Source organism: Meles meles, chromosome 2 (genome assembly GCF_922984935.1).
Source record: "Meles meles chromosome 2, mMelMel3.1 paternal haplotype, whole genome shotgun sequence".
NCBI classification, from domain to species: Eukaryota; Metazoa; Chordata; class Mammalia; order Carnivora; family Mustelidae; genus Meles; species Meles meles.
Window position 1 is genome coordinate 164,353,732 of NC_060067.1, and position 22,574 is coordinate 164,376,305.

General features: G+C 37.0%; 1 pseudogene; it reads left to right on the top strand.

Annotated features, from left to right (window-relative positions):
- Positions 1-16,391: 16,391 nt before the first annotated feature.
- On the top strand, positions 16,392-17,192 carry LOC123929767 (annotated as a pseudogene).
- Positions 17,193-22,574: the final 5,382 nt, after the last annotated feature.

A 22,574-nucleotide genomic window follows, 5' to 3' on the forward strand; every position in this document is an offset into this window, starting at 1 on the left:
GACCTGTGGCTAGAAGACTTGTGTCCAGGGGCGCCTGGGTGGCTCAGTGGATTAAGCCGCTGCCTTCGGCTCAGGTCATGATCTCAGGGTCCTGGGATTGAGCCCCGCATCGGGCTCTCTGCTCCGCAGGGAGCCTGCTTCCTCCTCTCTCTCTGCCTGCCTCTCTGCCTGCCTCTCTGCCTACTTGTGATCTCTCTCTCTGTCAAATAAATAAATAAAATCTTTAAAAAAAAAAAAAAAAAGAAGACTTGTGTCCAGGAAGAAGAGTAATATGGAGATGACACAGCAATTAATACGGTTAGTACAGATAAGCATAGAGTTCATTTATTGACCTATGACACTATCACTATTGCTTTGTCACCTGTCACCAGCTTAGGATCAGAAACAGATTAAGCTTCTGCCAACAACCCAACTTATATTTAGAAAAATCACATAAAATAAAACTTTCCTTTGCAAGTTCTTCTTTGCCTGTGCATGGCCCCTTTCTCCCTTTAGCTTTTCAGAATACAATTCATGCTATAAAAGAGGAAAAGACAAAATAGGAAAATCTCAGTGTTGAAACATAAAAATTTAATGAGATATAATTATACATAAAGAGAAAATCTCAAGTGTGTTCTTTATAAAGTATTTATGTGTTAAATAGCATTAATTAAAGATTCAGATATCCTTTTAAACTTTTGCAACATTTAAATGGTGGAGTCTCCAAACTTACTGTGTCAAATGCTTGATATATATGTACGTATACATGTTTATATAATCCCCCCCATTCCTCGTGGTATCTCTGCCCTATAGGAATTATCCCCTCCCCTCCTATTTTAAGATGAGAAAATAGGCTAGAGAGATTAAGTGACACATCACAAAAGATGTGAGGAGAATTTGAAGACATTGTAACCTCGTATTTATTTTCAGCAGACCACATTGCCTCTTTATAAAATGTTTTTCCTTCTGCATGTGGGATACTTAAGCATATAATCTTTTTGCCATTCATTCAAATCTATTTAGAACAGAGCATGTACAAGAAGTTTTTATTTTAATTCCAGTGAGCATATAGTGTTATATTAGTTAACAATACAGTGATTCAACACTTCTGCAACGCCTGGTGCACATCACAAGCTCCCTCCTTAATCCCCATCACCTACTTCCCCCATCCCCCACTCCCTTCCCTCTGGTAACAATCACTTTTTTCTCTAGAGTTTAGAGTCTGTTTCTTAATTTGTCTCTTTCTCTCTCTCTCTTTTTCTCTTTGCTTGTTTGTTTTGCTTCTTAAATTCCACGAGTGAAGTCGTATGATATTCATCTTTCTCTGACTCATTTCACTTAGCATTATAGTCCCTAGCTCCATTTATGCCCTTGCAAATGGCAAGATTTCATTTTTTATGGCAGAATAATATTCCATTGTGTGTATCTGTGTGTGTGTGTATATATATATATGTCTTCTCTTGAATAATGTCTATTCAGGGCTTTTGGCCATTAGTGATTAACTGAACCTCTAACCCTTCTCCCCAACCCAGAAGTCAGAGAGTGGCACTGGAAGTTCCAACCCTCCAATCACATAGTTCATTATCCTGGCAACCAGATCCCCACCCTGAGAGTTTTCCAAAAGTCACTTCATTAGCATAAATGCCGATGTGGTTGGAAAAAGCTTGTTGTGCATAGGAAAAGATGCTTTTTCATCTTTGTAATTCCAAAGCAATTTCAGGCTCGCACTCAACAGAGAGTCTGCTTGAGATTCTCTCATGCTCTCTCTCTCTCAAATAAAGAAATAGATCTTTAAAAAATAAATTAGTTAAAATATAGAAAGTGGGGCGCCTGGGTGGCTCAGTGGGTTAAGCCGCTGCCTTCGGCTCAGGTCATGATCTCAGGGTCCTGGGATCGAATCCCACATGAGGCTCTCTGCTCGGCAGGGAGCCTGCTTCCTCCTCTCTCTCTGCCTGCCTCTCTGCCTGCCTGTGATCTCTCTCTGTCAAATAAATAAATAAAATCTTTAAAAAAAATGTAGAAAGTGAGATAATGAAATACTACAAAGATATTGACATGGCTTTAGAGAAGACATGGAATAAATAATATGGTATAGTACATTGTATTATGAAATTAAAAAGAAAATTACATAGTATTGTGTGATTTGAATTATATAAAAATATTTTATATATTCCAAGAAAAAAAAAGGAAAAACAAAAAATTAACAGTAGTTATAGATGGAGGGAAATATGAGAAACTTATTTTTTCCTTTGCCCTTCTTTATTTACCTTTTCTTCCTTCCAAATTATCTATTATAAGTGTGTATTCCATTTTTAATTGAAATCATGTGGGTTTTTTTTTTCTTTTGTGGATAGAATTCAGAGAGTGAAGCAAATAAATGCCAAATTACTCTTTGAAGACTGTGAATGGGAAAGCCAAGTCCTCTTATTTCTGTCTGGTTCTCTCAGAGTATTTAGGTTAGTACAAACTGTTGGAAAATACCACCTCAGTAAGTGTTAGGGTATTAAATTAGAAATGTATGTAATGGCCTCATACTTGTACTTGACTCTAGGAGCAGAATGTACTAGTGTGAGTAGCTCTAATATAGTATGTAACTGAACAATCCTGGAAATGTGTAGCTTTTAACTGTCCAATTGGTAATGGGCTATTACAGAGCAGACGCCTATTTGCTGTGGGAACACATAATTATAGTTGGGTGTAAAGAAATGTAGAATAAATGACCACAATTACACTCTATTTTCATTCCCTCAGCCCCCCAATTCCTGTCTCATTCATCTGGAAACTTCCAAAAGACTTAGCAACAGATTTATCCTGGGATCATTTAAATCCATAATTTGTCATGCCACTAACTTGCCAAACATATGTTCCTCCAAATTGTTGGCTTCTGGGCAAATGAACTTAACTGTGCTATAACGTCTTCACAATTTTGGAAATATTTATTGTGCTTCCAATAAGAAGATCTAGGAAAAACACTAAATTTCTTGTTTCCAAAGTTTAGTACAAAGAACAGAGCCATTCCGTGAGGCTATTTTTAGTCAGAATTGCCATTTAACATCTTTAAAAATTGTGCTTTCAAATTTAAAGTTAGGGATTATTGAATCAATTGGAAAGAGAAGCTCAGATGTTACATAAAGATATTGTAAAAATGAAAAAAAGCTTGGAATGAATACTAATGTTTTTCTCTATGTTTTAAAAACTCACTAATATAAATAAGCAGTTAAAAATTCGATTGTAAAAAAAAAAAAAATTCGATTGTAGGGGCGCCTGGGTGCCTTAGTGTGTTAGAGCCTCTGCCTTCAGCTCAGGTCATGATCCCAGGGTCCTCGGGTTGGGCCCCACATCGGGCTCTCTGCTCAGCAGGGAGCCTGCTTCCTCCTCACTCTGTCTCTGCCTACTTGTAATCTCTGTCTGTCAAATAAAAAAAAAATTGTATATATACTATATCTACTTCTGTGGGGGTACTAATCAGTTAAATACACATTCAAGCGTTGTGTGAGAGGCACTAGTTGTGTGCTAAGGGAGAATACAGAGAGGAAACCCATATTTCTACACTTAGGGATTTTCTCATAGCTGAAGTGACAAGATATAAGCATAGAAATAAAGGTGTCTGACAATGCAGACAGTGTATGCTTAGGGCCAAGAGAATGAAAGGGCCTTTAATGCTATAGAAATTCTGGGAAAGAACATTTTGGTCTTGGGGGTCAAGAAAGGCTTTTTGGTGCAGGTCCAATGTAAACTGGGTGTTAGATAGTAAGTAGGACTCAGATATATGAAAAAAGAGTGTTTGGTTGCCCTTTCTGAAGAGTGGAAAATCCTTAGCAAAGGTATTTTCCTTGGCAATGAGGTCATTGTGTAGTCTGGGTGAAGCAGACAGTTCAGAGGACAGTTGGGATGAAAATGAGGCTTGGAAGATTAATTCCAGGCAGATCATGAAAGTTACTGAGCATATCAAACTAAATAATTATAATTTTTGTATGGATGATGAGCACTTAGGATGGTATTATAGTGAGGACATGATATAATGAATTCAATAGGCACCAGGTATTAACCATTAGAACACGTGCCTTACTCCATTCTGGCTGCTGTGACAGACTGTGTGACTAACAAAGAGAAAGTTTTTTCCTAGTTCTGGAGGCTGGAAATCTGAGATTGGGGCACCAGGATGGTTAGGTAAGGGCCCTATTCCAATTACAGTCTTCTTGTTCTATCCTCACATGGCGGAAGGAGAAAGCAAACTCCCTTAGGCCTCTTTCACAAAGGCACGAATTCCCACGTATAAACTACTATTGGGAGGAAGTAGTTCAAGATGACAGCATAGGACGTTTCCAAACTCACATCCTCCTGTGAACACACAAAAACCACAGTTGCATATAAAACAGTTCCCTCTGAAAAAGACCAGAGAGCTAGCTGAATTGATCCTTCACAACAAAGAACAAAGGCCACATTGAGACAGGTGGGAGAGGCAGAGATACTGTTTCAGCAGAAGCCCTTACCCCCAGCACAGTGACCCACAATCAGGAGGGATCTCACAAAGCTTCTCACTGAGATGTGAGGGTTTTGTGCCCAAAATCAGGTACCCGCAAGCCTTAGGACATGCCCAGGAAAGATGATCTTTCAAGATATCTGGCTTTGAAAATCTATGGGTCTTACATCCAGGAGATCTACAGGGCTACAGGAAATGTAGATCTGTAGGGCTATAGGGCTTACATCCAGGAGATCTATAGGGCTATAGGAATCATCAAGGTTCCACTCTTAAACGCTTTGTGTACAGACTCACTAGCCCCAGGACACAGTGTAGAAGCAGCAGTTTGAAAAGCACCTGGACTATGTATGGAGACTCCTTTCCTAATCTTAGAGCATCTGCAAGAGGGAAAGAAGACTGTTGGGACTAGCTGAGGAAGGAGGCTCAGTGGATACCATTTTTGCCTTCTCCTTCCACCTTGTCAGTGCCAGCACTGGTGGCTATATTTTTGCAACTTCTCTCTACTTTTCTAGGGATGATGAGAATGCCCTGCCATTGCACCCATGGCCCTGCTAAAGATGACAGGGGTTCCTCACTCGTGAGGTCATGTGTAGCCCCACTAATACTGGTAGGCACATGCAGGCCACACAACAGATGCCCCTGGAACACTTGCTCTGGTGTATAGGGAGGCTTGCATTCCTGAGCCTGCTGGGCCTGAAACAATCAGATAGACAATTCTTGGCAGGCTACCACCCTCAAGGCATTGCAAATGTAGCAGACTAAAACACATCACCATTATTCCTATGAAAAAGGCCTATTTACTTGCCCTGAAGCTTCAGCCTGAGGAATAGGCTTCAGGTTTCCCTTATCTAGAGGCTATAGAAATAGCCTCTGAGACTCTCATAGGCTGGGGGACATCATCTCTGTATTCTCCCTTGGCCTTGCTCACCAGTCTTTTCCAGAAAGGAGATCATACACATTGGAAGACATGAATTTTTTCCAGTTGTTGCCAAGGAGACACCCCGGGACACCTGGTCTAGAGGCCGGCTGAGTTTACGATTTCAGTCTCACAGTACGGTATATAGGCTTCCAATCAGCCTAAAACAGGTGCTGCCTGACATCCCTCCTTTGGAACACTGACAGGTCTTCACACACCCTGAATAACTTATCAAAAATTAATCAGGTTTGAGAGACAACCAAGAGCAAGAGCAACGTTAAACAATAAGGTTCGTCTCCTACACATGGCCAGCCCTTCACAATTGGGGAAATAGCTGCTTCGTCTAACACATAGAGAGCCACGCAAAATGAGGAAACAGAGAAATATGTTCCAAATGAAAGAACATGGTGAAACTCCAGGAAAAGACATAATGACATAAAGATAAGTCATTTAACCGATAGAGAGTTCAAAGTAATGGCCATAGAGATGCTCACTGAACTAGGGAGAAGAATGGATAAACACAATGAGAACTTCAACAAAGAGATAAAAAATATAAGAAAGTACCAAACAGAAATCACAGAACCGAATAATATAGTAACTGAACAGAAAATACGCTAGAGAGGTTTAACAGTAGACAAAAAAAGCAAAAGAAAGGAATGGTGATCTGGAAGATAGAGCAGCAGAACTCACCAAAAAGAGCAGCAAAAAGAAAAAAAGAATTTTTAAAAAATGAAGATAGCTCAAGGGACTTATTAGAACAACATCGAGTGGAATAACATTCATGTTAGAATGGTCCTAGAAAGAGAAGAGGGAGTGAAAGGGGCAGAAACCTTATTTGAAAAAATAATGACTTGAAAACTTTAAATGAGGAAGGAAACAAACCCCCAGATTCAGGAAGCCCAGAAAGTTCTAACGAAGGTGAACCCAAGCAAATCTACACCAAGCACAGTAATTACTAAAATGTCAAAAGTTAAAGATAGAAAATATTAAAAGCAGCAAGAGAAAAATAACCTGTTACATATAAGGGAACCCCCATAACATTATTATAAGACTTCTCAGCAGATTCCCCGCAGGCTCCCTGAGGGGAGCAGCATCATATATTCAAAGTGCTACAAAGAAAAACAACAACAAACACTTCAAGAATGCTCTACCCAGCAAGCTTACTCAGACTTGAAGGGAAGAGAAAGAGTTTTCAGACAGGCAAAAGCTAAAGGAGTTTGTTACCATTAAGCCAGTCTTACAAGAAACTTCAAAGGAACTTTGTTAAACTGAAAAGAAAGGGCCCTGATTAGTAACAAGAAAACACAGGAAAATAAATGATAAAACAAACTCACTAGTAAAGGTAAATACAGAGTAAAGGATAATTAAGTTTATTAAGCTGGTATGAGCATTAAAAGACAAAAAGTAGAAAATAAAACTACGGGGACGCTTGGGTGGCTCAGTGGGTTAAAGCCTCTGCCTTTGGCTCAGGTCATGATCCCAGGGTCCTGGGACTGAGCCTCACATTGGGCTCTCTGCTCAGCAGGGAGCCTGCTCCCTCCTCTCTCTGCCTGCCTCTCTGCCTACTTGTGATCTTTATCAAATAAATTAAAAAAAAAATTTTTTTAATTTTTAAAAAGAAAATATAACTACAGTAATGAGTTAAGTGATTCCAAGATAAAAAAGACATAAAATGTGACATCAAAAATATCCCTTTTACAATTGTATCAAAAATAATAAAATCCCAAGGGAGGGTGTCTGGGTGACTCAGTCAGTTAAGAATCTAACTCTTGATTTTAAGAATGTGATTCTTGGCTCTTTCCCTCTATCCCTGTCTCTCCCCCTCTCATCTCTCTCTCTCCCTCCTCTAAAAAATTTTAATTAAATAAATAATTAATTAGACTAGGAGTAAATTTAATCAAGAAGGTAAAAAATCTATACCCAAAAAACTATGCAATCTTGATGAAATAAATTGAAGAAGACACAAATAAATGGAAGGATACCCCATGATCATAGATTAGAATCATTAATATTGTTAAAATGTCTACATTATCCAAAGCAAACTATAAATTCAATGTAATTCTTATCACAATTCTAATGTTATTTTTCACAGAAATAGAACAAAAAATCCTAAATTTTGCATGATACCTCAAAAGACTCCAAAGAACCAAAACAATTTTAAGGAAGAAGAACAAAGCTAAAGGCATTAAGCACCCTGATTTCAAACTCTATTACTATATTATAGTTTCAAACTATATTACAAGCTATAGTAATGAAATGGTATGGTATTGTCTTAAAAACAGAGACACAGATCCATGAAACAAAATAGATTGCCTAGAAATAAACACCTGCATATATGGTCAATTAGTTTATGACAAAGGAGGCAAGAACATAGAATGGAGAAAAGACCATTTCTTCAATAAATGGTGTTAGGAAAACTGTACAGCCACACGCAAAAGAATAGAACTAGACCACTATCTTATACCATATGCAAAAATTAATAAAATGAATTAAATATTTGAACATAAGGCCCAAAACAAACAAACAAACAAAAACTCCTTAGAGAAAACATAAGTGGTGAGTTCCTTGACCTCTGTGCTGGTGATGGTTTTTTGGATCTGCAAAGGCAAGGGCAACAAAAGCAAATATAAACAGATAGGATGGCATCAAACAAAAAGATTCTGCACAGTGATGGAAACCATCAACAAGTGAAAAGGCAACCCACTGAATGGGAGAAGATATTTGCAAGTTATATACCACCAATAAGTGGTAGACATCTGAAACACATAAAGAACTCGGTGACAATCTGATTAAACATGGGCAAATGAACATGAAAAGATCCTCAGCATCACTCATCATCAGGGAGATGCACATGAAAACCACAACGAGACATCATTCACACCTGTTAGATGGGCTTTGTTGAAACAGACTAGCAATAACAGTGTTGGCGAGGATGTGGAGAAAATAATCTGAACCCCTATTATCATTGCCACATTAGTTACAATACTCAAGGAATGTTAACAACCTAAATGCACATTGATGGATAGATAGAGATAAATGGTATACAATGGAATACTACTCAGACATAAAAAAGAATGGAATCTTGCCACTTGTGACAACATGGATGCCCCTTGACAGTATTATACGAAATGAAATAAGCCTGACAAAGAAAAATACTGTATAATTTCACTTACACGTGGTATCTAAAAACCAACTAAACAAATAAGACAAAACTCATAGATACAGAGAACACATTGGTAGTTTTGAGTGGTGAGGGGGTTTGGAGGATTGGTGAAGCAGGTGAAATGGTCAAAAAGTACAAACTTCCATCCATAATGAAATAAATGTCATGGTACAGCAGAGTGACTATCGTCAGTTTTATTGTATTACATACTTAAAAGTTGCTAAGAGAATAAATCTTAGAAGTTCTCATCACAAGAAAAAAGAAAAATTTTGTAACTTTACATGGTGACAGATGGTAACTAGACTTACTGTGGCAATCATTTCACAAGGTAAAAATACCACATTATTATGTTTTACTCATGAAACTAATATAATATTGTATGTCAATTATACTTCAATTAAAACTGAAATTCCAAAGAGCACTGTTGGAACCCCTGGAGTTTCACTGTAATCTCAAATAGTCTTTATTGTTTATACCAAACTCAAAAACCATGCATCTGAGATGCTGTGGGAAAGCTCATCTTTCTGTTCGTTGACTCATATAATTAGTATATGAGTGGCATCTCAGAATCAACTTAATGATTCACATTCCAAGCCTGCTTTTTATCATGTTAGCTTTCATTTTTATGTGTTCAAATAATGCACTTGTGTTTATATATTTATATATATGTCCACACTACATTTAATACACAGCAGCATTTCAAACAAAGAACACTAAATATTTTGAAATCAGGAAAGACTGTGGGAGACTGGTACTTTTAAGTCATATGTTCTGTAAGAATTGATTTTTTTTAATAAAATGGAAAATTTTTAAAATAAGAATGTGTTAAATAGAAAAAAGAAAAAGTTTAAGTTTTTAGAAAAAGTCATGAGTGGAAGACACATTACGAATAGATTGAGGGTAAGATCATTTTTAAATTGTGAGTTCCCACTGTGTGTAATTACACCAATTTCTTGAAATGATATCACAAATATCTTAACAGCTTAAAAACCTCTAGCAACAAATGATGAGATGACCTAAGCCACTCAAGAGAGGCAATTCAGTACCCAACACACACATGCCAATTGTTAGAGGCTTCCCAGGCTTGGACACTACTCCTTCTTTATGGCACGAATATTATGGAAAAAAGACATATGGTATTGTAGCAAGTTTAAAAGATTAATCTCTTCTCTTTTTGTTCCACTAGCATGAGCCAAGGGAAATACAATAGGGTCCAATCCAAATTGATGAGATCTATGCATTAGGTCAACACTCTATCTAAAGCCAGGAACACAAGCAATAAGGACCTGGCTCCAAGGTGAAGGACAGGAGGGCACACGGATAGAGATCTGTCTGGGCCCAAACAGAACTCAGGAGCCAATAATACACTCTGCCTCTCACAACCTCGGTAACCCTATCCCCAGATATGGCAGGACCTGTAAATGTAGTCATCCGTGCAAACCAGCTTTTCACCAGACATCCCGAGTCCAGTATCTTAAACTCGACTGATCAGAATCACCTGGGATGTTTTTGGAAAACACAGATTCTTGGATCCCAATCTGGATGGTTTTCTTTGAATAAAGTCTGTGACAATGCCATAGCACCTATAGTTTATAAATGCCTACAGGTGATGGGATGACCAGCCAGATGTGAGAGCATACTGCCTGAAGCTATTCCAATGCAGGCTTGTTCTTTGAATTGAAATATTTTTGGTTTCCTCTCTTCTAACATGTGTCAGACCTCCATAAACACACATTTTCCAGGCAGACATTATCCTCAACTCCATTTCTCAGACTTGGATGAATTCAGAATGTAATTACCACGTTCTCCCTTATACCAACCACACAAGGCCAGGCAGGACTCTACTTCTACTTTTATCCATGTCTCAAGGAGTAAGATGAGCAGTACCTAGATGTATAACCTGGAAAGTCAGCCATGAAACTAAAGTCAAGAGTTTTATGAAGAGTGGATGAAATGCCAGAACAAAGAAGTCAAACACACTTAAAGGAAGAGGCACAACATCCAATACTCAGGCAAGAGAATAAATAAGGAGTTTTGCTAGAAATGGAGATTATAAACATACACAGAGATGATATTTGGCATATCATATTTTGGGAATTGCCATTTCACCCATAATATATCTCCCTCCCTTAAGAGGTACATTTTCCCCTGTCTGAACTTTATTAGGAAATGCTTGAGTGGCAGAGCCAAGGGACAGTGTTGTGGTGGTGGGAATTTCCAACCTTTTCTACAAAAGGACTTAAAGAAGGCAATGGCATTGCAAATCCAACCCTTCCAAATCTCACTCTGGCAATTTGCAGATATATTTCTTTTTTTAAGATTTATTTATTTATTTATTTATTTATTTATTTATTTAAGAGAGAGAGCGAGAGAGAACACACAAGTGGGAGGGGCAAAGGGAGAGGGAGAGATAGAATCCCAAGCAGACTCCAGGCTTAGTGCAGAGCTTGACACAGGGCTTGATATCACCACCCTGAGATCTCACAGAAACCAGGAGTCGGACACCTAACCGACTATGCCACACAGCTGCCACTACAGATGTATTTCTTTGTCCTCCTAATTATTCAGCAGGTAACTGTTCACTGAAGTACATGCATGCACACACACACATCCACATCCCTCCTGAAGACTACACATCAAATCTCATAGACTACAGAATATGAACTCCTAAGAAGGGAAAACTTTTTTTTTTCCTGTCCTATCATCTATGATGATGCTCTTAAGTGGACATGGATAATATCTCGTCAGGGCTTCCCTGAGCATTGTAGAATGTTTAGCAACACCTCCGGCCTCTACCCGGCACGTGCCAACACCACCACCCTTTTCCCTTGAAGACCACCAAAAATTACTCTGAACATTGCCAAATGTCCTCAGTGGGGCAAAATTGTCCCCAACTGAGAACAACTCCACTAGTTTTTATAACAAGATGTTAGGGTAAACCCAACTCTATCAATAATTACATTCAATTTAAATAAATTAAATACTTCATTAAAAGACTTTTAGATTAGAAGAAAAGGTGAGACCAACTGTATGCTATCTTTAAGAAATTAAATTTTAATGTAATGAAAAAATAAGTTTAAAAGTAAAAAAGTAGGAAGAAAGATGCCTTATACAAACATAAATAATAATAGCTTACAGACCTATTTCTCCTTTCCTATCAGGGTTTCTTTAAAAAAAAACAACTTATCAGTTCAGTCTTGTTCAAAATATTCCAAATTTGGAGTTAGTAATTATTGAATCCTTACTCTCTGTCAACTATATGAGGAATAGTGCTAGCAACCAGGGTCACAGAAGGAGGTAAAATACTCTCACCAGCAGAATGTATAGGAATTCTTTGTACTATTTTTACAATTTTTCTGTAAACCTACAATTATTTTAAATTACAAAAGTTTAAAAAAAAAAAAAAAGCCAGTTCTGTGTTCTGCATTCTGATTGGTTTTTTAAAAAAGTCCTTTTAAAATTTAATTTAATTTTATTTTTTCAGTGTTTTAAGATTCATGGTTTATGCACCACAACCAGTGCTCCATGTAATATGTGCCCTCCATAATACCCACCACCAGGCATGGACGGAACTGGAGGAGATTATGCTGAGTGAGATAAGTCAATCAGAGAAAGATAATTATCATATGGCTTCACTTACTTACTTGTGGAGCATAAGGAATAACATGGAGGACATTAGGAGAAAGAAAGAAGAAGTGAATTGGGGGAAAACAGAGGGGGAGAGGAACCATGAGAGACTGTGGACTCTGAAAAAAATATGTCCTATAAACAACTATAACTAAATTTGGAGAATGATGATAGTATATGAATTTTTAAAATGCCAAGGTGAAAAAAAAAATCGTCACCAGGAGCTCATAATACAGCTAGAGATACAGGTAGAAGACAGGCCCTTCTGAGCTGAGGCAGAGGTAGCCCCAAGTGCAATGGAAGCATTTTGAAGTCTATTGCTCATTCAGTAATATTTTTCACTAAAAGCATTTGAAGTTTTTAAATATCATACTAAGAATCTTGTCAGAGTGTTTGAGGGACGAAGCTATTGCTTTACTTCATCAGTTCCAGCCTTAAAATGCATTCCTAGTGAAAATTAGCAAGTAACTCAGGTTACCAACTACTGGGAGGCTGACAAAGTGGTTGTGCTTCTGTTGAACAGTTAACTTCCTACAAGAGTCAGAACTGTGTCCTCCCTTATATATTGCTGCCACCTAGCGATCAAATCTTTCCAAAAATGCTGAAAATCAATAATTATAAAATAATAATCTAGATCTCCATCCTAAGAAGCTAGAAAAACAAGGACGAATGATACCCAAAATAAGTAGGAGAAATACTAAATAATAAACAGATGTCAATAAAATTAAAAATAGACAAACCAATAGGGAGATCCCCTAAGGCAGAATCTGGGGGTTTGATCAATAAAAAGATCAATAAAATTGATAAACTATGGTTATACTGATCAGAAAAAAAGGAGAGGAGATACAAATTGTCAACATCAGGAATCAAATAAATGTCAGCACTACAGATACTATAAACATACAAAAGGAATTGGGGAATACGACAAACAATTTTATGCCAATAAACCTGAAAACCCAGATGAAATGGACAAATTCCTTGAAAGACAAAAATGACCAAAGTTGATGTTGATACAAGAAGAAAATGCAAATCTCAAATAATCTTGTATCTATTAGAGAAATTGAAATAATTTTATATCTAAATGTGTGTGTGTATGTGTGTGTGTACACATTTCCTCAGACTTTTAGGTGACCCAGATGATATCACTGAACAGTTAAAGAAGAAATAAGACCAACACTAAACAAACTCTTCCAGAAAATGGATAAGAGGCAAACACTGCCCAACTCATTTTGTGAGAACAGAATTATTTTTTATCTAAAACCAGACAAAGTTACCTCAGAAAAAGCAAACTCAGACTAACATTTGTCATGGACACAAATGGGAAAAAAAAATTATCAGCAATCTATCCTAGCAATAATATAATCTAGTATAAAAAGAATAATACATTACGGCCAATCCCAGTTTGTTTAAGGAAGCCAATGTTGGTTTAACATTCTAATATCAGTCAGTACAATTCATCACATTAATGAAGATGAAAACACACATAATTTTTTTGATAGATACAGAAAAAGAACATTTGACAAAATGTAATGTCCATGATTAAGGACATTTCTGAAAACCTTACAGTTAACATACTTACCTAAAATAAGAAATAAGTCAAGAATATCTGCTTACATTTATTGGCAGCATAGTAGAAGCTTTAAGCAGTGCAATAAGGCAAAAAATAAAAGGCTTGCAAATAAGTAAATTTATCTTTATTTATAGAAGACAAATAATGCCTTAAGTGATCTGCAATAAAAGTAATATGACTAACATTAAGCTCAGCAAAGAGGCAGATATACAAAACATATACTAATATACCATCAACAAATAATTCAAAATGAAATTTTAAAGACACAATATATAATAGCAATAAATATCGTGAAATAATTAGAGCAATTTTTTTTCAAATATGTATGAAATTGGTACACTGGATACTATAAAACTTTGGTAAGAGAAATTAAAGGGAGCTAAATAAATTTAGAAATAAACCATGTTTATGTATTGGAAGATGCAAAGTTGTTACGGCATCAGTTCTCCTGATATACAGTAAGACTGAGGATTAGCTACTGTTGTTGCTAATAACAGATTTTTATGATTGTCATGTATACTTATATAACGTGTGACAAAAATTAAATGGCTCAGACAAGTGTTAAAAATTATTCTTACAGCAAGCATAACTCTGAGGTTTATACTTTTTTATGGTAAATCAACTCTTCCTAAAGTTCTCAAACTGTGTGCCAGGGCATAAAAACTTGCCACAACAAGTATATTTTACTTTTTTTAGGCAAGGGCAGTGATACTCTGTATCTACCTGACCTGAAATATACTAGTTAGAGGTAGTTTACAATTTCAACAGTGGATTATGCTATGTTCCTTTGATGACATATCTCTGTGGAGATGTTTTTTCAGTACATGATATTTTTAAAAGGGTATGAAAATCACTGTAGAGGAGGAAATGAGAATGATGGTGTCTAATTTCATTTCAGGGTTTAAGACATTTATGTAGGCCTAACAGTCACACACACATTATAAGTAATTATGGTTATTCAAAATGAAACAAAAACACCATTTTATCTTTTAATGTACATGTATCATGCTTTTCAAATTACTATTAAATTGTTAGCACATCATATGTATCATGTTTTTTGTACCTAACTACTCAATAAGCAGAACTTTCAGGTATTTCTTTAGTCATAGGGATACCACGGAAATTATCAGATTACAAAGGATGCAGTAAATCAAGAATATCTGAGAACTTTGGAATTAATCATTTAAGAAAAATACCTATTAGTGATCAGTACAATCCAGTCTGTACTACTTTAGAATAGAAGTCTGCACGTTTTAGTGATCAACATCACTGGGCATCAGGGAAATATAAAATCAAAACCACAATGAGATACCACCTCACACCAGTCAGAATGGCTAAAATTAACAAGTCAGGAAATGACAGATGTTGGTGAGGATGCAGACAAAGGGGAACCCTCCTACACTGTTGGTGGGAATGCAAGCAGGTGCAGCCACTCTGGAAAATAGTACCGAAGTTCCTCAAGGTGTTGAAAATAGAGCTACCCTATGACCCAGCAAAGATACAAATGTAGTGATCTGAAGGGGCACATGAACCCAAATGTTTATAGCAGCAATGTCCACAATAGCCAAGCTATAGAAAGAACCTAGATGTCCATCAACAGATGAATGGATAAAGAAGATGTGGTATATATATACAATGGAATACTATGCAGTCATCAAAATAAATGAACTCTGGCCATTTACAACGACATGGACGGAACTAGAGGATATTATGCTGAGCAAAATAAGTCAATCAGAGAAAGACAATTATCATATAATCTCTCTGATATGAGGAATTTGAGAGGCAGGATAGGGGCTTGGGGGGGTAGGGAAGGAAAAAATGAAACAAGATTGGATCAGGAGGAAGAAAAACTATAAAAGACTCTTAATTTCACAAAATAAACTTAGGGTTGCTGGGGGGTGGGGGAGTAGGGAGAGGGTGGTTGGGTTATGGACATTGGATAGGGTATGTGCTATGAGCTGTGAAATGTGTAAGACTGATGATTCACAGACATTTTCCCTGGGACAAATAATACATTATATGTCAATAAAAATAATTTAAAAAAATAAATAAATATAAAGCTTTGATGAACAACACAAAAAAAGAAGTCTGCACATTTTCTATGGAGGACCACGTTAAATATTTAGGCTTTGCAGTCTGTATTTGGTCTCTATTACATAGTGTTCTTTATTTGTTTGCTTTTTGTTTTTGCAGCCCTTTAAAAAGTAAAAATAATTCTTAACTCATAGGTCATTCAAGAAACAGGCCATGGGCTAGTTAGGGGACCACAGGGGACCCTTAGCCAGTCCCTGTTTTGGAACTTTGAGAAACACAGCTAATTTTATGGCTATAGTTTGGTACCAACTTACTGATCAACATAATAAAAACATTAATATTTACCAAAAGTTGCAAAGCACGTTTGATATTACCAAGTTCCGAGACATTATTTTTTTTCCATTTTAATGTCTCAGATATTGGTTATTGTCCTTCTCCCAGTTGCTTCTGCCTAGGTGGGGGTCACAGGGAAGTTACCATTGCCTTTGACAGCATGAACTTGATCACAGACGTCTGTGTTACTTCCACCTCATTTGTGTTCTATTGTTTGCTTTGCACATGCTAATTTTAATTACTCTTTAAAACAGCTTCAAAAAAGAAACAAGAGTGCGGTGTGAACATGGGGAAAAAGAAAGCAAAAAAGTATATGACCATGAAGCAAATGTTTAGTCACTGAGGTCAGAGGCTTAAAGAGGAGAGATTAAAATCTAAAAAGAAAGAAAATATCGCAGTGCACTCAAGGAAAGAGAAGACCCCCAACTTCCTTCCTGTTTACTCTTCCAAGATAACACACAGCGGGACCCACCTTACCACATCCTAGCAGAAACCAACTTTATCAACTTTTCCATTCAGTCCAGGCTTGACTTAGTACAGTTAATGGTGAACTGTCTGTATGCCAAGTGTATCCCTTGAATAACTGACTTCATAATGGTTAAGATTGAGAAATTGGAGTAAAAGTATCCAGTGGCCCTAAAGATTGCCAAAGACCCAAGATTTGAGCGATGACCATGCCACACAAAGGAACCTATGCAGATGACAGCTTAGTACAGAGTGTAACTCAACACAAGTGTTATACTTGGCCACAACTGGCCTGGATCTTAAAAGAAGGATGGCGAAGATCCCTAGAGTTCCGATAATATACATCTCTTTTCTTTCTTTTTTCTTTTTTAAAGATTTTATTTATTTATTTGACAGAGAGAGAGAGGTCACAAGTAGGCAATGAGAGGCAGGCAGAGAGAAAGAAGGGGAAGTAGGCTCCCTGCTGAGCAGAGAGCCCAACGCGGGACTCTGGGATCATGACCTGAGCTGAAGGCAGAGATTTAACCCACTGAGCCACCCAGGTGCCCCCATCATGTAGATTTCTAATCATGGGTACAACACTGAGTGGATGGCAGATGATTATGGAGCCCCTTGGTTCTAATTCTTAAAAGATAGAGTTGATTATCCTTTACGTACCTTTACCAACTTTTTCTCTTGCCAGTTCATATAGTAATACTTTATAGCATGAATTATTTCACTTACCCATTTGCTCTGTTATGAGCTGATATGGTTAAATACAGTCACTTTTTCGTTATTTTGACATTGATATTTTGTATCATTTTAAATTAAGTTGCATCTTTTTATGAATCAGTTGATTGCTCACATAAAAATTCAACAGAAAAGCACATAATAATTTGTCATTTGAAAACAAAACCTTATGTGCGGAAGTATTTTATTAGCCTCATCTTCACCCAATTCATTTCTACCATAGGTCTAGGGGGATGAGCAAACACATGTCACGCAACACGGGACAGATGAAGCCAACAACAGTGTATTAGTCATACATACACAAAGCCTGGGGGAGGAGCATACTGTGCCATGCAGAACCATGTACAGGTTGCATTTAGGAACAAAGTGAACAACCAGGGACAATTGGAACTAGACTTTAGTATCAAGAAAATATTATGCTACCTGATTCCTGTGGGAAGATGTGATTGGCTTGTTTGACTAAATCCATGGCCTGGCAGGGACCTCAAAGACAGGAGGGAACTGTGCCTGGTCTCTGTAATAGGAAGGCTGCTTGGCTAGGAGTCCATCTGTACAGGAGCAGAGTGAGAAGGGAAGCTTGCAGAGGAGCCATTCAAGTTCCTCCCTCTTGTCTCCAAATATCAGGGTACATATAATATTGGGCCTTACTTTTAGGCTTTAAGCCACAAGAGGCAAATAATATAATAACATGGTTATGATCATTATATTTTTCTATGTAAATATAAAATATAAAAAGATACACCTTGGGGTGCCTGGGTGGCTCAGTCAGTTAAATTGAAAGTTAAGCTTTCGATTTTTGATTTCAGCTCAGGTCCGTATCTCAGGATCATGAGCTTTAGCCCTGTGTCTGGCTCCCAGCTGAGCTCTCTTCCCCTTTCCATTTATTACCTCAAAAAAAGGAAAAAGAAAAATTCAAACAAAACATGTCAGTTATAAAAATAAAGATAACTAAGTCAAATTCTCTAATAATATAAAGGAGAAAGAAATTAATAAAGTGAATCTGAAATTTAATTTGTTTTATAAAATCTAAACTTAAGCCCTGAAAAAAAAAGCACAAAATGATACAGATAGCAGTAAACTTCTAGTGAAACTCACAAAGGAGAATATAAAGATTTTAAAATTTCAGTAATGTCAGTATGAAACTTTGGTACAATGCTAAAAGAATATATACCATAACCAAATAGGATATCACCCATCGCAGGAATAAAAGTATGGTTCAATTTCTATTGACAATATGTTTATTAAAGTACCAGGTCCAAAGTGAAAATTATTTTACAACAAAATTGGCCATAGTCGTATTAAAGTGTCACACTCACATGTCTGTTTTAAAAATCAGGAAACCAGGGGCACCTGGGTGGCTCAGTGGGTTAAGCCTCTGCCTTTGGCTCAGGTCATGATCTCAGTGTCCTGTGATTGAGCCCCACATCAGGCTCTCTGTTCAGAAGGGAGCCTGCTTCCCCCTCTCTCTCTGCCTCCCTACTTGTGATCTCTCTGTCAAATAAGTAAAATCTTAAAAAAAAAAATAAAATAAAAACCAGGAAACTAGGTCTAGAAGAATATTTTCTAAGCAGAATTTTTTTGGTGGAAGGAAATAAAACTTAAAGTAAAGACATGGAATTCACATGTCATATTCACATTTTCTAGAATCTCTAGCAATTCAAGAAAACAAGCAAAAAGAAGCATGATTGAAACACTGGAAAGAAACCACTGAAACTGATGCAAGAAGAAATGTGAAACCATAGTAAAATACCACTGACCACCCACTAGAAGGGCTGTCTTCAAGAAGACAGGTAATCACAAATGTTAACAAGAATGTGGAGAAATTGGAAGACTCGGGGCAACTGGATGGCTCAGTTGATTCCGGCTTAGGTCATAATCTCAGGGTCCTGGGATGGAGCCCTGCGTCAGGCTTTGTGTTGGGCATGGAGCCTGCTTGAGATTCTCTCTCTCCCTCTGCTTCTGTCCCTCCCCACCCACAAAGGAAAAAATACATAAATAAAACCCGAAAGCCTCATACACTTCTTATGGGAACATAAGATTTACAGACATTTAGAAGACCTAAAAATAAGCATAGAGTTATCACGTAATCTAGGAACTGCACTCCCTGGTATGTATATACCTGAGTGAGGTGAAAATATATGTCCACACAAAAACTTGTACAGAAATGTGCACAACAGCATTATCATAATCACCAGAAAGTGGAAACAAAAACAACCCAATGTCTATCAATAGATGAATGGATAAATAAATATGGTGTATCCGTATATTGAAATATTAGCTAGCCCTAAAGTGGAATGAAGATCTGATACATACTGCTACATGCATGACCCTTGAAAACATTCTAAATGAAAGAAATTGAACACAGAAGTCCACATTGTATGATTTCACTCATATAAAATATTTAGAATGGACAAATGTACAGAGACAGAATACAGATTCAAGGGTGCCAAGGGATGGGGTGAGGGTCCAGAACAGCGAATGATTTATCATGGTGTCCTTTGGGGGTGATGAAATATTCTGGAATTAATGATCTGAATACATATCTCTATGAATATCTTAAAGCCCATTGAATTGCACTCTTTAAAACAGTGAATTTTTCAGTATGTGAATTATCTCTCAATAAAGCTATCATTAAAAAATATCCAGGACTGGAGGGCCTGGGTGCCTCTGTCAATTGAGCATCTGACTCGATTTTGGCTCAGGTCATGATCTCAGGGTCCTGGGATCAAGCCTGCATTGGACTCTATGCTCAGTGGGGAGTCTGCTTGAGGATTCTCTCCTCTCCCTCTGCCCCTCCCCCAACTTTCTCTCTCTGGAATAAATAAATAAATTTTAAAAAAAGAAAAAGAAAAGCCCAAGTCAAGATGAAGTGGCAGAGACTGAATTTACCCTCATAGCAGACACTAACAACTTGAAAAAATTTGTTAAACAGTCTTCAAGAATTTAGATGTTTGGCAACTGAGGACACTGATTCCAGCATAAGAAACGTGATAGTGAGCCCTACATTTGTTCTAACCTGGAGAGATTTTCCATGACACAGCATAAGAGGGAAGACTCAGGCATTGTCCTGTAGTTTCCCTGAGTTATAATGACGGTGGAAATTTTGAGGAGACCAAAACAGCCAGAGTTCTTAGGCCAGAGTTTCTATCCTAAAGCATATGTCCGTACATAACTTATACACAATGCTCACACTTATGCATAATGCTCATAGCAGCTTCATCTGTAATAGTCAAAAACTGGAAACAACTCAGATGTCCATCAACAGGTGAGTGAACAAATATAATGTGATATATTGTGAAATACTACTCAGCCTTAAAAGAAATTAATTATTGGTACATACAAACAACATGGATAAATCTCAGGATAGTTATGCTTAAGATTGTGTTTTCGGTGTTGTGTTTTGGTAGTATTTTGTTTTTTGATTTGGTTGCTGATTATCAGGGTATATTTGGTTGATGAAAATTCACATGATACGTATACTTTTCTAAATGCATATTATATTTCAATAAGACAAATTTACAAATCAATGACTTTTATAGTTTTGGCAATATCTAGTTTAAAAATAATATGAAATAGGAAATCAAAATTGAAATAAGAAATTGAAAATAGGAAAAAAGTTATCATTGGAAAAAATTTAGTAAATTTATCCTCATGTGAAAATATATGCAAACTTTGTTATAAAACATAATTGAATATGTGAATTAATTGAACTCTTACCTAATACGTTCAAATGTATTAGGTCATCCTAAGATTCCTCTGGAAATAAAAACCATGAGATAGAAATGGTGAGAAAAAATGTTTTTCAGAGAGAAAATAGAGGAGAGAAAAGTTGCCCTACTCACTGATATTTGTCTTTGTTTTTGCAGCAAAAGAACCCCTTCCTAGTTCCTATGCTTAGGAACTCACTCTCCTGAAGAAGCCAAGGACTTCCTGAAAGATTTATGAATCCAAAATCTTTGCATCCCCAACCACTGTAGCTCAAGTTTGGGTCATATGGTTTACACCATGTTGATCAGACACGCCACTCCTCAGGTTGTAATTGGAAATTAATATTGTGTTGACAGGTAGTAGTAAAGGCAGCTACTCCTTCTGATTTCTAACAGCAGCAGGGACAATGATTCCAGTGGGAGAGTCCAGCATCAGGAATATGTCTTACATGGTCCCGGCAGTAGCAGAAGAGGCTGGAGAATGAGTGGAAGCATTTTCCCTGTCTAGGTAAATTTATGCCTATTTCTCCAACACCTCAAGAGACTGTGCCAGCTACCACTATCTTTAACAGTCCTTTCTTGTCTATATAAGCCTATCATTCTTTTTGCTTATAACAATGTTTTGTTGGACTCTTTACATTATAAATTAAACTCTCATGTTTACCACTAAACTAACACAAAGGTTAGCACTGGGAATGATTGCCATCAACAACCATTCCACCAGGCAAATTAGTGAAATGTAAGATTTATCTGCCTTTGTTTGTGCTGACAGCAGTGAAAAATCCTGCATTTAAGGGCTGGAACTCTAGCAACTAGGGGCATGCATTGGCTGTCTGTGGTCACATGTAATAAAAGGCCCATGGAAAGAAAAGCTTGGGAGTCTATGCGGCCTGCACAATGAAGAATATATAGGGTTTGAGAATTTCAAGGGACTGGAGGTGAGCCAGTTGCTTCTAATAGTGGTGGACAACCTAAGTACAGACTAACAACTTGAAAGTCCAAGATCCTTAGCTTAAGGTATAGATTTAAAAGCAGAAACTTTTAATAACTCTAATACAGTTATAGTGTCATTCCTTGTACCCCAAAGCTGGGATAGCCAATGAAATAAACCTTATGGGGTGCCTGGGTGACTCAGTCACTGCCTTCAATTCAGATCCTGATCCCAGGGTCCTGGGATTGCAAGCCCCATTTTGTGCTTTCTGCTGAGTGGGAAACCTGCTTCTCCCTCTCCCACTACTCCTCCCCCACCACCACTCATGCTTCTCTTGCATGCTCTCTCTCTCATAAGTAACTAAAATCTTAAAAAAAAAAAATGAACCTTTCAAGTTTCAGTAAGACAATAGATCATATGCCCATTAAATTTTTTTCTATTATTATATATTCCAAATTTTTTCTAAAATATTTGTTGTTATGTTTTATTCATGATGGCTTCGTTTTTTTTATCTCATAAGTGGAATATTTCACATTCACATTATAATTTGTTATTACAGGGACTATCTAAAAATTTTCATATATTATAATCATTCACTTGAATCTCTTGGTTCTAAACAGTTGTCAAATAATTTATT